Raw genomic sequence first — 20,064 nt, forward strand, 5'->3', positions numbered from 1 at the left:
TTTCTTGTTTTGTTATGCACATATACTGTCCAACCGAATACCTTCAAATACTTTAAATTCGGTTTTCTATCATGCCACAGTTCGTAAAGAGTTTTTGTACTATTCCTCAAAGCTTTACTTGGACTTTTATTAATTAAATAGGTACCTGTCAATACTGCTTCACCCCAAAAACACTTGTCTAATTTTCCCCCTTTTACCATAGTCCGCGCTTTTTCTATTATTATTCTTATCATTCGTTCGGACACACCATTCAACTGTGGAGTGTGTGGAACTGTTAAATGGTAAGTGATCCCTTTTTGAACACAATAATCCTTCATCTCATTCGATAAGTATTATCGACTATTGTCTATGTACAAATTCACAACTTTTGAATTGGAATGTGCTTTACTTTTAGTGACAAAGTCTTTAAACATTATAAAAACGTCAGATTTATAAGTGATTAGATACGTTACACAATAAATTGATCAACAAATATGACATAATAATTTTTACGGTCCACCGTGGATGGTGTAATCACACCACAAACATCAGAATGAATTATAAATAAGGGTCTTTTTACGTAGTTTTTATCTTTATATTTTCCAAAAGGTAATCTAGCCTGTTTTCCATTAATACAAGCCTCACATAAATCATTATTAGGTTGTACAGTGTTAAAAAGATGAGTATCATTGAACATATCTTTACTTTGAATTTCTAAAAATTGGCCTCTACTAATATGTCCCAACCGCTCATGCCACAATTGGTAGTTATTATTAAATGATGTATATACTTTACTACATAATGTCAATTCAATATATGGTGCTTCACCATTTTTATATACTTTGACACCTTCCTTATGAAATTCGATGGTCATCCCAGAGTTTTGCATCTTTCTAACAGAAAGTAAGTTTTCCGGTATATCCCGGCAAAATAAAACATTCTCTAGAGTAATCGGATTTTGTAAATTTTTGTGTAGTCCCACTATGCCTTTCTTTGTTGCGTACACGTATTCACCGCACTTTACAATTGCGATTTCCACTGGAGGATCTAATTCAATATACTCAATAAACATGCTGACATCTTTTATCAAGTGGTCAGAAGCACCAGAATCTAAAATAAATGATACAGTGTTATCTTTACGTCTCGCTACACCGCGTCCCGCAAATCCCCTGCCTTGCTGTGCAGTTGCAATTTGAACAGTTACTTCAGAACCTTGTTTGTTTAAACTCTTTTTTATAGGTGTAGCAGTCGCTTTTAATGTGGCCTATTTTTCCACAATGATGGCACTTTAACTTCTTTTTAAAATTACTTTTGAAATATTTTTGCTTGTATTTATTTTTAAAATTATATGGTGTTATTTTGTGAACGTTTTGTGCAATGTTCCCTACGGCTTGTAGAATTTTTACACTTGTATCTCTATCAGCACTTCTAAGTTTTGTTTCATGATCAAGTAATCGATTTTTCACAAATGCCAATGTTAGTTTATCCTCAGATAACGTTTCAATCGCGGTTATAACACCATCATACGACGATGGTGAAGTAAGTAACAAATGTGATATTTTATTCATCTCGTCGATCTTAGCTCCCGAAGCTAACAATTCACTTATCAAATCATCAAAACATTGAAATGAATCAATAGCTCTGATTCACTTTTGAATTTTAATCAGAGCAACCTCTTTTTATTTCATATATCGTATCCAAATTTGTGAAAATTTGTTTAGCTCAGTGGTCGGCATGAGAGGATCTATCACTGTGTTGGTGAGCACGAAAAAAAAGTAGCCCAGTGAGAAATTAGAATTAAAATTAACCCTCATCGAGACCCTCGGGTCTGGCCAGGCATATTTTGTTTTTAAATGTTATTTAAATATATTTAGAGTGTAGCAAACGACTTGCGCTTCCAGGTAGCTTCCTTGAATTTTATTGTCTATAGAATTCAGAAAAAAAATTCAGGGATTTCGTATCGAAAGGACGATATTATAATATTACACCTTAGTGCACCAATGGTGCTTGGCTAGACCCCAAATATTTTGTATGAAAATATATGAACTTTGGTATGTTTCTATCACTTCGCACGGTTGATTTATCTGTTTTCATGTTCGTTACATGTCCAAATTGGTTTGTATGTTTATCTAGGTAAAATACTTTAGCCGCTAGAGCGTTTTAAAGGTTAAGAAAAATGTAATTTTTCTCAAAATGTTACATTTTTGTGAACGCTATTGCCACGCCCCTGGTAGGGATAGACGGGAGGTTGAGGGCTTTCCTGAAAGCCCCAGGGGGAACTAACTCGCAAAATGTTTTGATTCCCCCGGCCTCATACCCCCGCAACTGTAGTGAAACAAAAGAGGGGACATGGTGAAAACCCATTTTCGCCTAATGCCACGCCCCTAGTGGGGCGTACATTTCCTGAAAGCTCTTTAAATTACCTAACCCGTGCAATTTATTTGACCCACGTAGGTCAAATATTTTAGCCGCTAGAGCGTTTTAAAAGGTTAAGAAAAAATGTAATATTTCTCAAAATGTTACATTTTTTGTGAACGCTTTTGCCACGCCAAGCGTGAACAAGGCAGTCAATTTGATTTCAACCAAATCGAGAAGTAAGAAATTTCAAAAATGTATCTATATTGTATGTATGTACATATATGAGCGTAAATACAACACGTATTTTCATACAAATGTATGTAAACTAGCCTAGGCCTAGCCAAGCACCATTGGTCTCGACCAAGGTTAAAGCTATGACAGAGTTGTATAGAGTTTACCATATTGATAATAGAATTACATTATGACATTTAGATTTATATTAAGGGCAAAATTCCGATTTCTTTGGCCCCGCGATCTGAAGGTTCCGTATTGAAGGGAGTCCTCCTGATTAAAAAATAGGAGGTACCTAGAGGGTTATATGTACCGCAAAGTACAAGTTCAAAAATTCCTAAAAATCCAAACATTTCAACAAGCTATTTCACTACATTTTATAACCGAGAAATCACGCTTCAAAGTTTTCGCTTTTTGTCCAAGCGCTCATATATCTGTTAGACGCTCGGTCACTATTTCCCTTCTAGCTTCGACAATATTTCGAATTTCAATCTATAACTTTGGGGAAATATTCTTAGATAATTTTTAAAGAGATTTAAGCAAAAAAAAAAATCGATTTTTTGAAGCTTCTAAAGCAGGATCCCCCCTTAATAAAGATTTCGTATCAGAATTTATTGATCTTATAAAAAATGAATTGGCAATTTGGCAAACGAAAAGTGATAAATATAAAAATAAAATTGAGAAAAATCAAAGTTGGAATAACTTATTAACGAAATACAAAGAAATCGATAAAAGTGCTACATTAGAAATAAATTCGAAGAAATGTTCCGCTTGCCTGTCGCATATGTTCACTGTGTGAAGAACGAGCGCAAAATGGATTTGTGTGTCGTGTATGGCCCTATTAGGAATTCAATAATCAAACTTTTCGCGTTTCTTTCAGTTTTCTGCCATGTTTCATCGGGATTCTCTGGGGTATCCTCGTCTATAACCTCCAAAGCGTCGATCTCAGCCAAAATTGCTCCAACTCGAAACTTCCATATTCCATATTTTTCGCCGCAAAATGGAACAATTCAAATTCAATTCAAAAAGGAAAACGTACATTTCATTTTCATTGTAATAGAAGAAGAAGTAATAGAAGTGTGTCCTTACCCTGCTTCTAAGCTACCTCCCCAGCCAAATCGGTGCAGCCGTTGTTGAGTTATAAATTTTGTAGCTAATACGACTTTCTTTTATATATACTACACCCGCGGCGAAGCGTAACTTACCACTTGATATTTTTTCACTATTTTCAATTTTTTTCGTTCTTTGGGTAACTTTTTTATGGATTTAATAGAATACGGGGAATATATCGATGGCTCGAATATATTTGGTTAAGTGTTGACTTTAATCTGGCCCATTTGTAAAATTAAATTGAGACAACTTTTTTTTATTTGCACACAAGTCTTTGATTTCATTATTACTAATTCTTGTAATAACTTAACAACATTTTTTGTTTCAATTGAAAATGGAATTACAACATATGCAAAAAGAATAACGGGAAATCTAATATGACGTCGGTCCACCTCTAGCGGATATTACAGCTTCGATACGAGCAGGCATTGACCCAACAAGTTTCTCCAAAACACTGCTTGATATTTCCTCCTCCCAAACACTTTCTAACATTTTTTTTAGTTCTGGTTTACTTTTACTTTTTTGACAGAACTTATTTTTTTTTAATATTTTATATTTGTGTAAGTCAGAGATCACTTCGTTAAAACTTAACGGAAAAATTCCATTACAAGTACCGTTACAATGAGTGATAGAACACGTTTTCGCTAGAAATTTCTTAATGGTAAGTTACGCTTGGCCGCGGGTGTATATATGTATGTATATAGAAAATAGCAAAAAAGAAAAAAAAAACAAACACATGCGGAGCAGAGTGGAGCATGCTCTACTACCGCTCCCAATTTGTTGCTACCGCTACACCAGAGCACAGTACAGCATTTAATTTTTGCTCTCGCTTCAGCTATAGTTTTTTACCTAACAAAACTCGCAGCAGAGCGGAGCACATACTTTTACATGTTATACTATGGCTCTGCTGTGGCTCCCGACAAAGTGAGAGCGTAAAAATGAAATGCTTCGGGAGTAGCGTAGTTTTTCAAACGCTGCATGTGCGAGTAAAGTCTGTTCGATAATCCTAAAATTTGTTATACATATGTGGGCTATGTAAATTTTATTTATTTTAGGCACAAATATACACTGTTATGAGTAAAACACGCTTTCTATATTTGATTACGATAACTCATATATTGGCCAATATATGCGGTATAAAGTCACCCGGAAGTTCGAAAATCTTTATATTATATATGGGAGCATACATGCATAATATTATCAGGAAAACATTTTCTCTGAATTCAATAATATATAACACAGATTGACCGATCTTTTCTGTCAAAAGTCAAGTATAGGCACTGGAGTCAACATATTCAGTACTTAGGGCTTGATCAGTTTTGCTTCCATTCGGACAATTTTTGGTAATAAGTTGGCATATTTCAAAGGCACTATTTGTGCAAAGTTTTATCTCACTATATTAATTTATTTTTGATTTGTAAACCGGAAAGTGGGAAAAATAAAAAGGAATTTAAAATTTTTTATATGCGAAGAAGGCGTGGTTGTAGTCCGATTTCGCCCATCTTCACACTGTGACATAGGGATATTAAAATATATCACGTACTGAATTTGGTTGAAATCGGACGATTAGGTCTTTAGATATGGGATTTCACCTAAAAGGGGGCGGTACCACGCCAATTGTCCAATCTTGACACCAAATCTTATAAAGATGTCCAATACCATCTCGATGATAAAATTTAATGTCTCTGGAGTTTTTGGTTATTGATTTATCGAGCTTTTAGTAGTATTTAACAGTACCGTTATGTGAGGAGTGAGAGAGATTATAATCCGATTTCATTCATTTTCAAACTGTCGGTAGAAGTACTTATAGGATTTATTATGACATATATACATTAAACTTATTAGTGAGCGGTGTCACATTCACTTTTTTAAAAATTTTAGCCCACAGATACCAATTACTACTGCGATCTTCTGTCCCAAATTACAGTTCTATATCTTGTAGTTATATAGTTTTTCCTTTAAAGCCTTTAGAAGAATAGCAGTAGCACAGCATATTTCAAACAGTGCCTAACAAAACCTTTCAAGCTACATATATACATAAGTATCTATTGAACTGAAACGAATACTAAACCAATTCAAATACATATATATTTTTGGTGTGACATTTTAAACTTAAAAATTTTTTTTATATATATATTTTAAATTTTCATAAATATATTTTTAAACTATCAAATTATAATAAATAATATTCGTATTTTGTATGACCTCCCTTATTAACATTTTGATCCCAAATTGTCCATGACATTGATGTCTGGTGCCTGAGTCTGCATCCTTGGATTAATTGCAAATCAGCCAAGTCTGCACAATAACCAACTTATGCTCAATTTGGACTCATCTGCTAATATTACAGTACACTCAGTCCTTTTTTTACGCGATTATTGGTTCTGTCACTAATCGCGTAAAAAAAAATCGCGTAAAAATGGTTAGTTTTCCAATATTAACTGACGAATTGGTTCCGAGTATAAAAAATATCGCGTATAACAAAATATACGCGCAAAAAAATATTCAAAAACAATACAATAAGTTTCAAATTTCAGACTTATGATTTATTCATTCATATCAAAATAAGAAATATAAAACAAAAACCATATATAAAAGAGAAGAAAATAGAAAATAGGTAGATTTATTGAAAAAACCGTTGAATGCCGTTTAATCACTGTCATTATCCGTAGTGGAAATTATTATTAGACGCTTATTTTGATGGCCGGCACTGATACCACTAGAATTTGTATCAGAATCAATAGTAAGAACTATGGATTGATGTTCTGATTGACTTAGCACCTCCGACTGAGTTTGCACCATAAATTCAGTTAATTTTGTTTGAATGCTTCTTTTTGGACCCAATAAATTCCGATGTAGTTCTTTATATGTATCTTAACATGCAGAGACTCAATTCTTTTTGAAAAATTCGTGCACGTTCGGCATCAGTATCATTTGCTACAAAATAATTTTCCAATTCTGCTGCAAGTTTAAGACCTTGCTTAATCGTCTCTGCTTTAATTGGATGCTCGTCTATCTCGGTGTCGCTGCCATTTTCCGATTCGATTACTTCCGTAGCTACTTCAATCAAATCGCCATCACCGAGCTCTCGGTCTAGAAGAATCTCGTCAATATCTTCTCTCGTCATATCTGCAAGAATTTCTCCTCCCGCGGAACGTGCTAAATCAATGATATCTGAATAATCAGTTGAATTGCTTATTACGGACATACCACTTTTAACACATTCTGGCCAAAGAGATTTCCAGCATGCGTACATATTTTGATTTATTTCAGAAATTGCTTTTGACGCGTACAAGATGCAATCCTTGATAGAAAAATTTTTCCAAGCATCGGAGAAGTCCAATTCAGGATTTTCTTCCAGTTTTTCCATAATGCACTGAAAAGTTTTTTGATGTAGTACATTTTAAAAGTCGCAATAATGACTTGATCCATCGGTTGTATAATTGATGTAGTATTCGGTGGGAGGAAAATGATATTTACATTAGGATGTTCAATCAACGGATGGCCCGGTGCATTGTCAATTATTAAAAGAGCTTTAAAGGGCTGTTTCTTCTTCTCCAAATAACTTTTAACTTCTGGTACAAAGCATTTAGCAAACCATTTTTGGAATATATTTCCAGTTATCCAGGCTTTTTTATTGGCCATCCAGGGAACACGTAAATGTTTTAAATATTTGGCCTTTAGTGCTCGCGGCCTGAGACTTTTGTTTACTAACAGCGGTTTAATCATGCAGCCACCAGAAGCATTGCTACATAATAAAAAAGTTACACGGTTCTTTGATTTTTGAATGATTTGAATGATTTTTGGGTCTTAGGCACATATGTTCGTTTTGATAACTTCTTCTAAAATAGGCCGGTTTCGTCTGCAATGAAAACTTGGTCTAGCGTGTAACCACCTTCTTCAATAATTTTTAATAACTTTGGTGGATAGTCCTGCGCAGCTTTACTATCAGCTGAAGCAATTTCAGCCATAGTTTTTAAATTATGAAAATTATGTCTTACAATAAACTTCGAAAACCATCCACCACTAGCTGAAAATTCGTTTTTGTTTTCTTGGTTCGATGTTAATCGTTTAAAAATACATAGAGCTTTTTGTTTTATTGTTGTAGTATCAACTGTGATTCGTTTCTGGTTGAGATCCTCAATCCAAATTGTTAATAGGTTTTCCATTTCTTCAATAAAAACATTTCTTGAGTATGAAGTTTTCTTCGCATTTACATTTTTTCCGGAAACTACAGATTTTCTAATTGCATTTTTATTTTTTTTATTGTCCGCACTGTAGATTCACTGAGTTTTGTTTCTAAAGAAATGCCTTTGCGTTTTTTATTTTTTCCTGAATTAACTTCCATTGTAAAGCTAGCAAAAATTGAAATTCTTTAAAAAAACGAAAAAAAGCAATCGCGTTAAAGTGAGAAATTCGCGTAAAAAAAGGAATTTGCGCTGCCAAAATAACCGCGTTAAAGTGAAATAGCGTAAAAAGAGATCGCGTAAAAAAAGGACTGAGTGTATACCAAAAAAGTTGTATCGTTATTTAAATACTCCTTGGAAAACTTTAAAATCTTGAGCCCGTCGAACTCCGCGCTACTCCGTCTATACTTGATTAGCCATATTTGTTGCCGAAAGTTTTGGATTTTCAATGTTACGATCGTCAGTTTCGTTAAAAACTTTGTTGGGTGTATTTCATGCATAAGCATGCGTTCTGTTCGCAGACAAAACGGTAAATAATAATCTACACTGCTGAATCATTTAGAGCAGGGCAAAGTTAGCAAAGTGCGCACGAGGACTATATGAGGGAAATATCAGTTTACGGAGGGAAGGGCATAAAATGTTGCGAAAAAAATCAATTACATTCCTCCGTAACTTAATGTTCATCGCAGAATGGTTGCGGCAATACTGACATTGTACACAAATTAAAGAGCGGAAGTTTACTTCATATCGGAATTGTACAGTTGTGTGAATAAAAAGAGGTAAACATAATTTGCAGGTTTTAGAGTTTCGCACTAATATTTGTTTTTATTTACCTTTGCATGGTGGAAAATTCTAATCACTGGTAGGAAAAAATTATATGAGTTATACTTGTATCTAAAAACAATTTTATTTAATAAGAAAACAGCACATTTTATGACTTGACAACACCTTCCTACATATTTTGTTTACATCACTGTACATGCGATAGTTACTGTTCTATCGCATGTACAGTGATGTAAATGCCAGATGGTGATGCCAGTTGTAAAAATTCATTTTAGCTACAATTGGGAAAATTTGTCTCAAGTTGTGGGTTTTATACGTACATATGCAAGGCAGTTTTATATATCTGCATATATAAAAAAGAAAAGATACTTGTGACAATAATATATATGTATTTTGTTTACACATATTGCAGTTCCATCTAATGAAAATGCTCATATAAATATATTATTTGTGATATTTTCAGTTTGGTTGTTTTACCAAAATATTCAAAAAGTTGAGGTTTTTTCCTATAATTGTTTTTTTTTTTTTTTAATTTTAAAGATTTAAATTGCCTCTGGAAATGTATTAAAATAATAATACGCGCTATAGAAAGGGAATATATATTTTCAAAAAAAATAAGAAATCATCAAGTAAAAATATATTTGCGCGGTATGGCATTATTAATTGAGAGTGGCTAATCACACAAATAGAATACAAACGATAATGGCAGAAATAGCGAATTCCGCTTCTCCCTTCGCTACGAGCGGCAAGCGTTTGGTTCTCGTTTTCATTCGAACAATGTTGCCATCACTCAATACGCATATGTAGTTTTGTACACATCTAACTTTTCAATAATAATTTTTTATAATATAATACATCAAAACTGAAATCAAACTATTAAAAATAGTTAATATATTTATAAATAATAGCATTCGACTCTGATTTTGAGTTAGTTTAAGAAAATTTCGAACATATTGAAGACATTGTTTATAATTACTACAGTATATTTAGATTGGCAACCCTGCTTTGTGAGAGAGCAAAATACTCGTTTTTAAGGGGAAAACCCCAAATAGTTGGAAATTCTATGGTAAGCGGGCGGTAGAAGCGGTGTTGTTGGTTAATCATTTACATTGCGCTCTCATATGATTCATTTGGGCATATGTGTTTGAAGAAACAGTGGTTCATAAACTGAAGTTATTATTGAAATTACTTTTAAAAAGTGTTACAATAATGCGTGTAGCTACAGCAAATGAGATTAAACCATACATACAATTTATTACTTCAAATAAACTAAATTAAATGCTAATGATTACTAAAATAAAATATTTATTATACTTTTTGTTGTTTGTCTTACATTATATAAATTTATAGTGGTTACAAAGAAACTTACAATTGTTAGGCAATTTTACAGTTATTACCCACAGTGCAAATTCCCATATATGCGCGCGCTCTCATTTGTAAACATTGTGTGCTAAAATACGTTGCTCTCACTTCCCTCTTCATGTTTGCCCGCGATGATCCCCTCATGAGGCCCTCAAAATGTGCACTTGTGCCCGAACGGGCAAAATGCCACTAAGGGCTAATATGCCCACGCCTGCCATATGTATTTTCCCCAGAACAACTCATGTTCAAATAATACGCCAAAAGCAATAAAAATCAATTATATTGAAATACAACGGTTTATCGGAGTATTGCAAAGTGTTAGTTATAAATTTAAAAAGAAATGAAATCTGCATTTTAATTACTTTTGCCAAAACTCCCGCTTTAATAAGACACGTATTAACAGCTGAGAATATCATAGATTTTCGCATAAAATATTCAAAAATTGAAAAATCGGAACAAATTATTTATTTATTGTGTATTCATTCACAACAGGTGCGAAGTCAAAATGAAACAAGGATAGTACTGGATTATTGACATTACTTATTATTATTTATTGAAGTGGTTTAGTCAATTTGTCGTTTACAGACATGTACACACACAGTAATTAAATACATATATGCTTATATGTATTTTTCAAAAAATGGTAACAGATAATTCTTCTACCTTGAGTTCAATCATTCTAGAGATCGATCACTGGATTTCTTTATTTCTTGCTAGCTTTTTCCGCGGCTTCGCTCGCATAGAGTCCCTTAAGTAATTGGACTGCGTCGAATGAAATTGACCGTTAAAAAATTATGAAATATTTTTTATGAAAAATTTATTTTAGATTTGAAAAAAGGAACAAAAAACCAAAAATTATGTTTTATTAATAAAATGTTTTAATTTTTCCGGAACTTCGTCCATTAGTGTTGTTACGGTAGTGTTCGATACTCTCATAGCTGCTGAAGACCACTTTATTTTAAGGGGTCGTCTCACTGCGAAATTTTCGAAAAATTGATTTTTTTTTTGTTACGTTATCGGATAGTCTACACTGTAATCAACATTCTTTCAAATTTTGAAATCCAAATTCAAATTATTACAGTCGCTACAGCGTTTCTTGTAGAAAGGAAACAGAGGGGAACGGGCGAGACAATCTTTAAATTCGTTGTTCTCAGAATGGTGTTTTCAAAACGGTTTCTACTCTCAAAAAAAAAGGTCTGAAAATAATATCCAATTTGGAGAGAAAATTTTTAACGTCATTCTCTATCGGGCTGTGGAACCTTTTTTTTTTGAAATCTTCCTATTTTTTTCTCCCAAAAATCGTCGAAAAAGGACCAGCCGCCATTTTGTCAATTTTCAAAAAACAAAAAAACAACTCTCCATATCGCGATATCAACTTTCCTACAGATTAATAATCCTTTTAGATCAAAATTGCAGCCGAAATCGTGGACATTGTACAGGACCGTTTTTCACGTGTCATTTCAACAATTAGTTAACTTTATTTTATACTATTATTCACTACAGTAAAAATGTATGTTTTATCAATTAGGTTTACAGGATCGGACAGTACTATTTAAAGAAAAACGTTCTTTACCGAAAAAGGAATCTTGGTTAAGTTTGCCAAAACTTAAATGACAATTGGATGCTAAACAGACATTGAAAAAATGGCCATTAAGCATTTACTGAAAATTATAATTATAGTTAAACTTTCCTAACTCAAATCACCATAATCCAAAAAAAACTTCAAATTATGGCAGGAAATTTGTATGCCATTTGACTTCTATTGCTATTTCAAGAGTTCGAGTTATGGAGAACTTCGAGTTATAGAAGTTTTAGTTATGGAAGTTCAACTGTATTATATATTTTTGGGGATTATGAATACATGCGTATGTTTAGAAATATATACAGTGAAAGCTCCCATAAACGGACACTGACGAACCAGCCTTTCTGTCCAGTTAATATGTTAATGGAGATGTCTGCTTAATAGAGCGTCCTTTTAATGAAAATTTCACTGTATTTATATAGTCCATCGCGCACAAATAACTTGACACGTAATTTTTATATACAACGTTATGAATGTATTTATTTAAAAAAAATCGGACCGATTAATTTATTTCAGCATTAGAAAAAAATCGCGAAAATCGGTGAAATTTCGGAGGGTCACACTAAGACGATCCTTTAAAGTCTTTAAGGACTTTGGTAATTTTGTTTGCCTGCATTCCTCTTTTTACTAAAGCAAAGTATCTCAATCAGCCTTACTTCGAGACAATTAGGTGGATACATTTCGTTGGAACCACTCTAAGGCTGTTTTGACCTAGTGACATGAAGCGATGTCAGGTCAAAAAAAAGTGGACACCTCATGTTGGCTTAAAAAAGTGGGAAATCTTTTTCGTAAACATTCCTTCACATATATTTCGCAGTTGATGGTACCCAATGTAATGAATAACCCGCTCCTTTTGGTACAACTGCAAATTGCCTGCCATACAAGAAATTTAGTTAGATTTTTGGCACTCTTTTTGGTTTTGAAATTTTCTGAAATATTTCCTTGAAAATTTGTTCAGGTAGTTGAGAAAGGTTCGCTAAAATGTAAGTCTCGTCATCAATTACAGAGCTTTCGAACTTTTTAATAAAATCGAATCGAGTTTCTTAGCTCGTTGTTTTGCGGTTTCGTTCTTGACGGCGTCTCTATCCGGAACTTTTTGTACCTTGTACGTTTTCAGATCAGCTTTCCTCTTCGTCCTGCGTAGAAAAGCAGCTAGCCTTCCTCGCCAATTTTATTCCTGAAATGTTTTGCGTTGTTTTAAGGGAATGGTCACAACGTTCTTCGGCCTCTCACGATCATGTGACGTGTCAGTGTGAAAATTTCGAAAAATCCATTTTTTTTGTTGCATTGTCGGATAATATACACAGGATTTTCATTTACTACTCCATAGCAGCAAAAGGTCTAGAATTATTGTTATGCTATAGCTCCCTCTCTCACTTTGACGGGAGCCATAGCAGAGCTATAGTAGAACAATGAATTAGGCGTACTTGTATTTTAAGCTTTGGCATTAATTTTTTTATTTGTGTAAAAAAAAATATTTTGATATGCTATATTTAATGTGAAATATACATATTTTGAAATGGATAGAAAAAACCCACATCATTTATTAATTTTAAAACGTAATAAACGTGTCGAAATTTAATAGAACTAGGTGTATGTAAACTATATTGATTCGCTGTATATATTAATTACTACTTACTTAATACATTAATTTAAACACTGACTGAACTAAACACTATTATGACAGAAAATAGCAAAAAAAAAACAACTAACACATGAGAGAGCTGTAGCACATATGTACAAATTTTAATTATCTCTGCTCTCATACCGCTCCCAATTTTTTACTACCGCTACCCCAGAGCAGAGCACAGCACTTCATTTTTGACTATTGCTACAACTATAGTTTTTTACCTAACAAAACTTGGAACATACTTTTATATAGTTCTGCTACGGCTCCCGTCAAAGTGATAGCGGTAGCAAGGAGTAGCAAACGCTGAGTATACACTGTAATAAGCATTCTCTCAAATTTTGAAATCAAGATTCAAATTACTCGCTACAACGTATTAATGAAATTTTTGTTTTAGTTTAAATTCATTTCAACAATTTATTTAACTATTCTACACCCAATAAATAAACATAAAAAAAAATATTTTGTATTTGTCATGAATGTATTTATTTATAAAAACCGGACCGATTAGTTAATTTCAACATTTAAAAAACAAATCGCGAAAATTAATGATTTTTCAGAGGGTCACACTGAGACGATTCCTTAAAGCGTTCAATAACGGGACAAATAGTTCTGAGGTTAGCCCATACTTTTTTGTCTACTTTCTTAAAAGAGAACTGCGATTGCTTTTTACAATTGTAAATAATGCTTTCGCGCATTTTCATGCTTGCCATTTTCGCGTTAAATAAATTTTACTTCAGAGCTACTGAGATAAAAGAAATATATATTCGAAATTTTTAATTGCCCAGCATGCAAACCAGAAAACCTTAGGCCTTTGGTTTATTTTTATTTTATTACATTTTGAAAATTTTCGACAAACAGTTTTATATTTTATTATTTTTTTTTTTTATATAAACGACACTTGGTTCATAAGAAATAAAGCAGTCCATTCGGATCTTAATATATCTTTTGTTAAAACTGAGGTAAAACAGTACAGTATATTTACGCAGGATCAGTTATCAAGACAACCCTTTGGCAGTCATGTTGTTAGCGGAAACTATTAGACTTGAAAGATAACATATGCTAGATCTCCCAATTCGAAATTAATTTAGTTTAGTTGTTAAACACATGTAATTAGAAGATATGAATTATTGTATATAAGTCAGATTATGATTTTGTTATCTACTTTACTTAAAAAAATATTATTTTACTAAAAAAATTTGTTCACAATACGTTAAAAGGTTTTTTTTTTCAATAATAAATAACCTATGTATTTTCCAATACCGTAAGACATACATACTGTAAAGTATTTCTCGATAAATCGACTACCTCTTTCTTGAGTTCGATCACTGGATTGCTAAATATTTAATGGTTACACATTTCTTTATTGCTAATTTAAACAACTTAACGCGTATTACTCGTTATTCGAGTTCACAACTTTTAACTTGTAGCTCTTTACTAAGCAACACACTATTTAGAACTGCGTCTGCTGCACAATGCGGGCACTTACATATATCATAGATTGTTACGAAAATATTGCCACTCGAAAATTCTGGCAGCTATGAATTTCGCTGTGTATTGTCGAATCGATTTTGTGCAATCATCCGTGTTCATCACACTGCCCTTCGCTTAAGACTGATCGCACCGTTTAGACATATTTGCAGTACCGAACGTATAGCATTTATGTCTTTCATATCGTCTTCAATGTTCCTTGTACTACCAAAATATATCTGTTCCCTAATTTATTAACAATATTATTTGGAAAATTAATCATCCGAATTGTACTGCTTCATCTGATCTTGGCTCCTCGATCTTGACGCGTTAACTACAATGCACTCAGCATATTTGGCAATCCTTCCGTAGCCAATTGCCAATAACCAGTTCAATAAAATCATGGCTTTAATTTCTCCAAGGTTTTAGTAATTCTCAAATTCCCCCCACTTGGAATGTGCGGCAACTCGTTGAGAACTTCCGGACTTCTAATCTTCTGAACAATCATAAGAGCTAAGAAGCTTTGCTCATCTTAGCTATTCCACACTCGAAATCTGGATCTTCTTGTAAAGACTCATCCACTTCAGCCTTAATTTTGTTTTTATCTTTCGACTGTGACGATTTCTTTTCGCAAGCTTGGTGTTCTTCCGACTGCTGTTCCGCTTCGAACGCTGCTGACAACCACTTGCTATACGCTTTCAACTGAGTTAATAATTGTGTCGGCATCTTCGACATTGCAGCCAAAGACGTGTCTATGTCCATAACTTTTGATGAGCATTGACACCTTCCTTTTCTTCTATCTTCGTTGTTTCTTCATCTAATTCCAATTAAAAATATTTTCATCAACACTAATGTTGTCCGCTTCCGTGGACCACAGGGGATTGCAGTAACCAGTCACCCCGCCGTCTAATTGTTTTATTGTACATATCTTTTAAACAACTTAAGGGGCTATACCAGTGTGACACTTAAACATTTTTTTTTTGCTTTTTCGATAGTTTATACTATATTCAAAAATATCCTGTGAAATCGGCAAGGTCGTATCTTGAATAGTTTTTGAATGGCAGCGCTTTAAACAGCGACCGCTCGCAGGCATAAATCGGTCCACCTGCCTGTGGACGGAGTTTTGGAGTTAGTGTGTAGTTGCTCGAATCTTTTGCATTGTAAACAGTATATAGATAATATAGGGGGCCTCTATTGGTGTATACGGTCCTTGTTATGTAGTTTTTGACCATTTTAAATGTATTTGGAACCGTTAGGCACTGTTGTCGAAGCGTCTGTTCAGTTTACTCTCTGCTGTCGTACACTATCCAACGCAACGAAAATGAATTCAAAAATGCTCTCGCGGTAATTCTTCATCTAGATCGAGGTTTAAGAAGAGAAAATTTTATGGAAATCGCTTTACATGCAAAGAGTCCACCGCAAATATCAGTACAGCCGCGGAAAAACTGTTACACACCGGAGATAACGAAATTGTCATTGAAAAAACGCATGGATACTGTTTTATCGATTTCTTCTCAGTTTTCAGTGTAATTAGTGCTTTGGTTGTTTGCAAAATTTGCGAAAAAGACATCAAGTTTAATAAAACAAGTTCACGGGGCTTAGGATTTAAAATATATGTTTGACGATCGTAACGTTGCGAGGTAGGCAGTCTGATTTCTCTCCGCTGTGACACGGTACTCCTCATCGTACCAGCTCTTCTATTGCATTCTCCGTAAACCAATGGTTTCGTTTGCAACTGTACGTAAGGAGCTTCCACTTATACCGAGTTGCTGATGAGTGCTCTCAGAGAGCAGTAGTGGAAGCCGAGTAGAAAATCGTTCAGCTGTCAGTTGTGAATGCAGCTTTTCGACGTCGAACCTTCCTCTTGGAGATGTGTCTTCCGTCTATCACAACATTATCGATTTGATTGGTGGCTTTTCGATCCGGAGACAGACAGGTTGCTTGATGTATTTTCTTATGCTGGAATCTAGTACTACGGATGTATGTATTTCGGTCCCCGGTATAGTCGATCAACCCATTTGGGAATGTTTCCTTGTGGAGGCTATTTACTGACTGTTGCGCCAAAGATACCTTCCTTGCCCAACCTTGCGTTAAAGTCGACAAGCACGATTTTGACATCATGGCTTGGGCAGCTCTCATAGGAGCGCTCCAAACGCTCATAGAAGTCATCTTTGGTCACCTCGTCCTTCTCTTCCGTAAGGGCATGGACGCAAATCAGCGATATGCTGAAGACCTTCGCTTTGATGCCGATTGAGGCTAGACGTTCATCACCAGGGGTGAAAACAACGACTTGGCGACCGAGTCTGTCTCCCACCACGAATTCCACACCGAATTTTCCCTCCTCTATATGGTTACTATAGTAAATTCCACAAAGATCTACTCGTCTCAGTCCTTGCCCTTCCATCGCATTTCTTTGACGGCGGTGATGTCAACCTTCACTCTAACAAGGACATTAACCATGTGGGTAGCGGCACCTTCCCAATTAAGAGACCGGACATTCTAGGTGCATGCCCTCAAATCGTAAACCTTAGTTCGTTTGCCATAGTCGTCATCAAAAGGGGGGTCTCTCATCTCTTTATACTTTTTCATTGGGGGCGTTTTTTACGTGGCGCACAACCCTGTGGAGGAGATGTTTCGCCTTCTCACTTTAGCTCGCCTTTAAACGGAAGTCGTGAGCTGCTTGACTGCCGGCATACACATATAGTTGCTGTAAAAAATGTGAAATAACCAAAGCTATAATGAATTTATTTTATGCTGTCATCTAATAACATGACAAAAGGATGTCATGATAACTGATCGTGCTTAATTATGCTATACTGAATATTTTTATCTCAGTTTTAACAAAATGCATTTTAAGATCTGAATGGATGGCTTTGTTTGCTTAGAAACAAGGGACGTTTGTAGTCTTAAAGTTTTTGATTGATACAAAAAGTACAAATTTTAAATCTGCACACTGTAGGTCCATATATGGTAAATAAATATAACAAGTAAGGAAGGGCTATCTTCCGGTGTAACCGAAATTTCCTCCTCTTACAAACTTGCCAGGACCAAAGCCAGGAAAATACCTTAGGTATACAGGAGATAGTATTGATCCGATTGTATCTATTTTTTGCTAATACTACATGTAATTAAAAGGCTACAAGCTAATTAAATCTTCCCAATGTTTCGTTAATGTTCTTCTCATACAATCGCAATAATATGTAGTAAAGTCTGTTCGGTAATCCTAATATTTGTTACATGCAGCTCAAATTATTTTCTCCAAAGGTAGATTGAAGCAGTCACACGAAAGGGAGTTGCGTTGTCTGAAACCTCGTTAGGTATCGAACGGCTGGGAGAGGTCCTTCTCGATCCTGACGGGCTTTTGGTGTTGCTCAACATCAGTTTACACAGCCGTATTAGTTTTGCGGGAATACCAACTTCATATATCTGTGCTGTCAAAAGCAGCTTTGAAATCGACGAAGAGGTGGTAAGTGTCGATTCTCTCTTCTTACGGTTTTTCCAAGATTTGGCGCATGGCGAATATCTGGTCAGTTTGATTTTCCAGGTCTAAAGCCTCATTGATAAGGTCCTATCAGTTTGCAATACGCTCGATAGAACCTTATATGCGATATTGAGGAAGCTCATCCCACGGTATTTGACACAGATTGTGGGGTCTCCTTTTTGTGGATTGGGAGAGCACACTTAAATTACAATCGTCGGGCATGCTTTGGTCCCACTATATTCTACAAAGAAGCTGATGCATTCTCCTTTTCAGTTCTTCGCCGCCGTGTTTGAATACCTCGGCCGGCAACCCATCGGCCCCGCCACTTTGTTGTTCTTCAGATGGGTAATTATTATTCGAACTTCTTCATGGTCGGGCAATGGATCGTCTGCTCCATCGTCATCGATTGGGGAATCAGGTTCACCAACTCCTTCAGTGCATTAAGCAGGCTGGATAAGTGTCCTCTCTATAGATTTAGTATGCTGTGGGCAAAGGTCACTAGTTCACCTTTGGGGGTTCTACAAGAGTATGCTCCCGTTTTGAAAACTTCTGTTCGCCGCCGCATTTTTTCGTAGAATTTTCGAGCATTACCCCTGTCGGCCAGCTTATCAAGCTTTTCGTACTCATGCATTTCGGCCTCTTTTTTTTCTGCCTGCAAATGCGCCTCGCTTCTAAAAATAGTGTTCCGAGTCGATGTTAGGACCTCGGGGCGTACGAATGTCTAAAACACTGGAGACGTGTCTACCGTCTATCACAACATGATCGGTCTAGTTGCTGGAATCTTGTATTACAGATAACCATATTTCGGGCCCCGCCGAGGTCGATTAGCCTCAATACACGACCGTTGTGCGTTAAAGTCGCCATGCACGATTTTGACATCGTGGCGGGGACAGCACTCATAGGTTCGCACCAAGCGCTTATAGAAGGCATCTTTGGTCACATCGTCCTGCTCTTCCGTCAGGGCGTGGGCGCAAATCAGCGATATGTTGAAGAACTTCGCTTTGATGCGGATTGTGGCTAGACTTTCATCCACCGGGGTGAATGCCAGGACTCGGCAACGGAGTCTGTCTCCCGCCACGAATCCCACACCGAACTTGCGCTCCTTTATATGGCCACTGTAGAAAATTCCACAAGGACCTACTCGTCTCAGTCCTTATTCCGTCCATCGTACTTCTTGGACGGCGGTGGTGTTAGTCTTTATTTTCACGAGGACAGCAACCAGCTGAGCAGCGGCACCTTCCTAATTAAGGGACCGGACATTCCAGGTGGATGCCCTCAAATCGTAATCCTTAATGCGTTTGTTATGGTCCTCATCATAAGGGGGGTATCTCATCCGAGACTGTTGATTAGTTTTCAGTGGGGCGTTTTTTACTTGGCGGTTCGCATTCTCACTTTAGCTCTTCTTCAAACGGATGTTCTGAGCTGCTTGAGCCATATGTAAAAGAATCGTTTCTGGCGATCAGAGAAATTTCCTCACTTACGTGAACTTCTACACATGACCAGTTGACTTTTTACCGTAAATATGGATAAGATATCTGTGTAAGATATATATTTGAAATTCAGAAAAAATTCTTTCCTGAGAATGGTATGTCTGTGGGTGGAATCGTGGCAATACTTCCTTTAGCCTCCATATCTAATATAAAGATATTATAAAGGGCGAAAACTTGATCTAGCTGCCATATAACAAACATATAACGTCCGGCTGACTTTACCTCTGTTTTACCCGTTTGGTGATGATATGTGAAATTTCTTATATGTGGCGTGTTAATAGTGTGTAGTATTGGCAACTCTCATATACTACATACATCTGTATAATGATTTTGCTTTTTCTAACAAAACTTATGTCGGCCAGTGTATGAGTTATATATGTATATATGTATGTAAATTTATATCA

The 20,064-nt window shown here is 35.4% G+C and overlaps 1 protein-coding gene and 1 pseudogene across 3 annotated transcripts in view; one reads left to right on the forward strand and one right to left on the reverse strand.

Moving 5' to 3' along the window:
* LOC120781856 (phospholipid-transporting ATPase VA) overlaps positions 1-20,064 on the forward strand; it is a 59,318-nt gene that overhangs the window by 26,682 nt on the left and 12,572 nt on the right. The gene's annotated exons all lie outside the window — the stretch shown is intronic.
* Positions 6,328-7,155, reverse strand: LOC120781857 (annotated as a pseudogene).

The sequence above is a fragment of the Bactrocera tryoni genome, unplaced genomic scaffold (genome assembly GCF_016617805.1).
Source record: "Bactrocera tryoni isolate S06 unplaced genomic scaffold, CSIRO_BtryS06_freeze2 scaffold_7, whole genome shotgun sequence".
NCBI classification, from domain to species: Eukaryota; Metazoa; Arthropoda; class Insecta; order Diptera; family Tephritidae; genus Bactrocera; species Bactrocera tryoni.